Source organism: Notamacropus eugenii, chromosome 5, assembly GCF_028372415.1.
Source record: "Notamacropus eugenii isolate mMacEug1 chromosome 5, mMacEug1.pri_v2, whole genome shotgun sequence".
Classification (NCBI taxonomy): Eukaryota; Metazoa; Chordata; class Mammalia; order Diprotodontia; family Macropodidae; genus Notamacropus; species Notamacropus eugenii.
The window spans coordinates 341,307,845-341,314,551 of NC_092876.1; the positions used below are offsets into that span (position 1 = coordinate 341,307,845).

The 6,707-nt window shown below is 42.6% G+C and overlaps 1 protein-coding gene across 1 annotated transcript in view; it reads left to right on the forward strand.

The window, feature by feature from the left end:
* The window catches only part of SEMA5B (semaphorin 5B), a 180,667-nt gene that overhangs the window by 11,400 nt on the left and 162,560 nt on the right, over positions 1-6,707 (forward strand). The gene's annotated exons all lie outside the window — the stretch shown is intronic.

A 6,707-nucleotide genomic window follows, 5' to 3' on the forward strand; every position in this document is an offset into this window, starting at 1 on the left:
TTGGCCTGGCTGCAAAGTGACAACTAGAACCCAAGTCTGGGGATTCCCAAACCACTTCTTTGTCTCATACAGTAGATTCCCTCAGACAGGGAGAAGAGCCAGCTTGCAAAAAGGATTTTATCAGGGGGGCTGGGGCAGTGGGAGCCTGACAATTCTGAAGCACCACCTTCTCCCTTCATTCCTGTGGTTCTATTTCTACATTTTGCTTTAGTGAGCATTAGAGAGATGAAAAAAAGAACCTGCAGATTGCTCTTTCTAATCCCATAATTATCAGGGAACTCATGATGAGAAATTATAACGCTCTGTAGCTTTCACAGGGTAGAAAAAAATACTTCCCTTTTCTGTTTGCTGCTAGACACCTTTGAGAAGGCATCCTGCTGGGAATCCTTGGAATACATGGGCCCCTGAGAGAATAAGCTTAAACATTTCCCAGAGAGCAAGGGATCTCTGGAGTTTCCCACTCCCCTGACCCTAGCCCTGAAGTAGAATTATTGTATTCTACTTTCCTGGATAAAAAAAAAAAAAAACCTTTAAAAGTAATGTTGGGTCCTAGGGTACTACCCTCATTGATCCAGGTTTAATGAGTATGACTTCATGAGACAGCAGTCAAGAGACTAGTTTAATTTTGGAGGCTTAATGATATTAGAGTATCTGCTTATGTGAACCCAGCAAGTTTCCCTTTCAGCCTAAAGTGTGTTTTCTTGGTTGTGAAGAATTATTAGATGGACAATGGCTGGTGATCATCTATTTCCCACTTCCACTGAGAATACAGTTGGAAGAGATGACATTCACTAGATGTATGACCTTAAACTAGTTATTTACCCTCTCTGGACTTCAATGCCCTCATCAACAAAAATGAAGACAGGGATAAAATCGACCCTAAGATTCTTTCTGGTTTTCAAATTGTATGTTTGGTCTTTTTTAGCTGGAGAGACAGCCAACTCTTGCTTTTCTACATGGGGATTATATTCTATGGATTTTTTGTGACAAGTGCTTCACTTCAGACTGGCTTCCCCCTGTCACCCGGCACCTGTCTGCCCCCCTCTCCTCACTCCCCTGTCAGTCATTGGGAGCTCAGTGATTATAGACCTATTTTGGCATCAATCCAAATCAAGCATCGACAGGAAGATAAACCTACTGCAAATATATGATGCATTCCAGAGCCACATATATATACCACAGTATGGTCACCATTTTGAATGATCTGAACCATGGCTCCACTTCATTAGCACAAAGAATGGAGAGTCCACAGTATTACCAAGTTTGATGGCAAAGATCAGACATCAGGCAGAGAGTGGGATTAGGTAAAGAACTAGACAGATATGGAGTCAGAGGATTTGGGTTTGAATCGCTAGCTCTGCAATTTACCTAGGTACTTTTGGGAAAGTCATGTTTTCGTCTCTAGAGTTCTGTTTTCTTCTCTGTAAAATAGAGGGTTCATTCCATTAATGAAAAAGGAACTGCAGAGGTCATCCAGCCCAAAGCCTTCTTTTTACAGAGGAGGACATTTAAGGCCCAGAGAGGTGAAGTAATTTGCCTCAGGTCCCACAAGTAATAGAGGGCAGCCAGGTGGTGCCATAGAACAGAGAGGGCCTAGAGTCAGGAATACTCATCTTCCCGACTTCAGATCTGGCCTCAGACAGACACTTACTAGCCGTGTAACCCTCGGCAAGTCAATTAACCCTGCTTGCCTCAGTTTCCTCATCTGTAAAATGAGTTGCAAAAGGTAATGACAGACCACTCCAGTATCTTTGCCAAGAAAACCCCAAATGGGGTTGCAAGGAATCGGACATGCCAAAAAAACAAAACAAAAAGCAACTGAACAACAGTCCACAAGCAGTGCCAGAAGGAACATGTGAATCAAGGACCTCATAGTTAGTGCTCCTTCCCTTATGCCATTTTACCAGTATTTGTTCAACAAGCATTATTAAGCACTTTCTATACTAGGAGCTGAGGATGCAAAACCAAAACAAACTATGATGAAAGAGTCTCTTAAAGTGTATTGCGTTGGGCAGAGGTGTCAAATGCATAGCTTGGCCCTTAGCCCTCCAGAGTATAGCATGAACCAGATTCAAATGTAATTGTGAGATATTTAACAAAATAAGTAAAAATACAGTGGAGCATAGATAATATTAATGCAGTGTTCAAAGTCAATATGCATCCTGTAGAGATTCCTATGGATGATCCTTTCCAGGTCTAAGTCACTGCATCTCAAAGTTGGAAAGGACCTCTTAGGACATCTGGTCCTCTCCAAACCCAAGCTGAATCTTGTAAGTAGGACAGAACTTGCTGGTGTGCAGCTTAAATCCATCACCCTCCTCCTGTGTGTTGGAGTTTGAGGCTCTCCACTTAATCATTGTTCTCAAGCTTTCCATGGGATCAGAGTACGGGAGATAACAAAAGGAGGGCAGACAGCTCTTAATTATTCAGGGACTGACAGATCTAGTATGTGGATTATCCAGGACCCCTGGCCACCTCTCCTTGAGGGCTGCTCAGCAGTTCCTCCTTGCAGAGAACTCAAGTGTCTAGGCCTCGGGTAACTCAATCTGTAGGGAGAAGGTGGGGAAGATCTTATCACTTAATGCAAACTCTTGTTTTCCAGCCAAATGCTTCCCTCTTATTCCCTTCCCCACCCCCATTCAGGTGTCTGGGAGAAGCCAGGGGCCCTCCCCAAGCTAAGTCCTCCTTGAAACTGCCACAGAGAGGCTGTGTGTGTGTGTGTGTGTGTGTGTGTGTGTGTGTGTGTGTGTGTGTGTGTGTGTGTGTGTGTGTGTGTTTCCAAGCCCTCCTACATGACAGAAGAGGAAAATATCACTGACTCAATTATCCAGGGGCCAAATCTCCATGGATCACTTGGGCTGCAGCTTTTCTTTCTTTCTTGTCAATGCACAGGAAGCCCTGCCTCCAGTTTGTGGAACCAAGGGAAACCTATGGGGGGGGGGGGCGGGGGCTGAAATCAAAGGGAGAGCCTTTGTAATAAAAAAATTCCTGAGGTACCTTCACAATTGGGACTCCCACAGTTCTAGTATGGGTGCATCTGTGGTCTTGGGTCTGGACCTACATAGGTGAGAGAAATTCCTTCAGCTGACAGATCACCTACAGTTCTGCAACTTATAGTCTTTGAGCAAAGATTCTTAAAATACTCTGCTAAGATCAGCAAATTTGGGTTAGAAAATTTTTTTTTAATGATAACTGTACTTCAATATAATTGGTTTCCTTTGTAATCCTATGGATTTTTTTTCTTGTATTTTAAAAACATTCTAAGAAGGAGTTGAGCTTCAACAAGCTACCAAAGGGCTCCATGATACAAAAGATGGTTAGTTAAACCCTGGTCTTACCCAGGACATTGAGAGCCATATGCCATGAGTAATACAGATGGTGTGCATCAAATAGCAGACCTGAAACCAAGTCTTACTGACTCTAAAGCCATCCCTCTAGCTAAAGCCAGAGATCAATCGGCATCTCTATTACTTATGATTCAAAAAAAAAAAATGGTCAGGAGTAATTACAGCAGTAATATGTTACTATAGCTAAAGCAATGGTATAGTAGTAGGAAGAGGACTAGACTTGAATTTCAGCTGTTAGATGACTCAGTAACCTCTAAGGTTTCTTTTAACCTGACTATCTATTCTCTGTGGGACAAAGTGATGATCGTGATGTTATTTATTGTTCTTCAGTCTTTCAGTCATCTCTGACTCATCATGGCCCTATTTAGGATGTTTTTGGCAAAGATACTAGAGTGGTTTGCCATTTCCTTCCCCAGCTCCTTTTACAGAAGAGGACACTGAGGCAAGCAGGGTTAAGTGACTTGTCCAGGGTCACACAGCTAATAAGTGTCCAAGGCTGGATTTGAACTCAGGTCTTCTGATTCTAGGTCCAGTGCTCTATCTACTCTGCCACCTAGCTACCTGATGATGAGAACTAGTGATTATACAGTGCTTAAAGGTTTGCAAAGGACTTTATCCACATTGTCTAGCTTGAACCTCACAAACGTTAGAAGCAGGTATTACATTTGAAGTTACCAGAAGTTAAATCACTGGCCTAGGGTAACTCAGGGCTACTATAGTTAGTATCAGAGACAAACTTGGGCTTCAAGCCTAGTATTTTATCCACTCTGGCAACTGGATCTCAGAGCAGAATATAGGATATAGAGTGTAGCTCTGATCGGTTTTTGCTTTTTTTGTGTCTCTCCAGTGCCTAGAACTGTGAAGGTCACATAGTAAGCAGTTAATAAATATTGATTGATTGATTAAAAGCCTTCAATAGCTACTGCCTTGCTTACAAAGAATGCTTTATCCAGGTCTTGAAGGTTTTCCTCAATCTGGCCTTAACTTTCCTTTCTAACATTATCTCACATTCCTCTTTTGGAACTCGGATCTCTGGGCTCAAGTTCTACTTTCTGCCCCTTGTATGTCATCTAAGGGAGAGGAGAAATCACTTTGAGTGATATGAAGTGAGGCAAACTTTGCTTGTTCCCTGTACCCTTCCTGGATACAACTTGCAGTACCCTATCACATGACACCCCTCTTGGGGAATGCTTCTTCACTTCTTTAGGGGAGTAGAGGATCAGAGATTGTCAGTTGCACCATGGGGATGGTCAGGTTTGGGGGATGGACCATTCCTTCCCCTAGAAAAAGACTGCTACTAAAGGGTAAGCATTGATTTTGAAGTGAGAGAAAATTGGGTTCAAATCCCAGCTCAGATGCTTAGTACCTGTGTGACCTTGGGTGAGTCACTTAACTTCCTTGGGCCTCAGTTTCCTCATTTGTAAAATGAGAATGTTAGATTACATGCCCTCTGAGGTGCCTCCCAGGGCTATATCTATGAGACTGTGAACGAATTGTTCATACTGTACTCTTCGCCCTATCCCACTCCTCAACTGAATTTGCTCTCAGGTCAAAAATTCCTACAGTTATAACTGTTTCTCACTCTCCTAAACCAGAGTTGAGGATCCTGCCCAGAAGCAGCCTCACACATTCTGAAAATACTTGGAGGAGAAACCATCAGCCAGGGATGATGCAGGGACTGAGTTCTCCAGGAAATCAGTTCCAACAGGGGCTCTCTCTCTTGCATCTGGAGACACTGCTCTGAAGGGAATTCACCAGCCAGTGGTAGGAGTGACCACAGCCAGATTTCCACCAAAGATTCTGTGCTCTGTTTTGGCCCTTTGGATAAAGTAAGATTGAGATTCCACTGAATTAGCCATTCACAGGTGATTATTCACAAATTCTGGGAAACAAGAGCCTCTCTCAGACAGTAGTGTTTCCACTGTGGAGGCTGACTTAGAGGTATAGAGAACTCTTGGTTGTCAGGTGTAAGTGCTGAATGCAAAGAAGATACATTATTGTTGCTGTTGAGTCCTGTATGACTCTTCAGGACTCCATGGATTGTAGCACACCAAGCCCTTTTATTCTCTACTATCACTAGAAGTCTGTCCAAGCTCATGTTCATTGCTTTCATGATGCTATCTATCCATCTCATCCCCTGTGATCCCCTTCTCCTTTCACCTTCAATTTCTCCCAACATCAGTCTTTTCCATTGAGTTCTGCCTTCTTGTCATATGGCCAAAGAACTTAAGCTTTAACTTCAGTATTTGTCCTTCCAATGAATAGTTTGAATGAATTACATTAAGTATTGACTGATTTGATCTCCTTGCTGTCCAAGGGACTCTCAAGAGTCTTCTCTGGCACCACAATTTGAAAACTTAGATTCTGTGGTGTTCAGGTTTCCTTATAGTCCAACTCTCACAGCCATACATTGCTACTGGAAAAGCCATAGCTTTGCCTACATGGATATATGTTGGCAAAGTGACGTATCCCATCATGTAAATCCATGACCCCAAGGGTAAAGAATACCTGAATTATTGTCCCTCCCTAGCACACATTCATTTTATTTTGCATTTATCCTGTATCTACTTGTACACAAATGTATTCTTCCTTGAATAACATAAGTCCCTTGAAGGCAATGGAGTATTTCATTTTTGTCTTTATTTCTCCCTACCAATTCTCTTTATTTCGCACCTAGCACACCCAGCCAGATGAAGGATATGGATGATACCCATTCCTAATACAGATTAGGAAGTCTCTATAGAGATGAGATAAAGTGGTCCATTTCTGAGATTTAAAAGGGCTTCAGAGAAGACTCTAGCTGATGATACTACAAGCAATAGGCAACTTACTTGACACATTTTAAGTCACAAGAGATGACTTGCCAGTAGGTAATACCCAGGGCTGGGAAGAGAGGGACAGGGAAAGGAATAAGAGATAGCATCAGAATCTGGATTGGACAGGTAACATAAGGTCCAGGCACAATCAGTGACAGGAAAAGGATACAACTAGAATCTAGAGGAGAATTCATATTCCAGAGTAGCAAGAAGGAGTCGATGAAGATCCTGAAAGAGACATGTACATAATATATAAGTAGACCAAACTCTCTGCTCTCCTCCCATCACAGTCACTCCATCTATCAAGGAAGCACAGAGATGCTTAATAGGACCATGAGTCTTATGGACGGTGAGAAGGATTCAGGAACATGTAATTGTTTTCTCACCTCTGCTGTCACAGACAAGGAGACGCCAGCCATCCCATTTGCATAGGGAATAGAAGTTTATTGCATGCAAAGTTCCTTGTAGATTCCAGAAAGGAAATTTCTATGCTGAAGAGAACAAGTCTAGAACAAAGGACAGTTCAGGGGGGAGAACAGAGGTG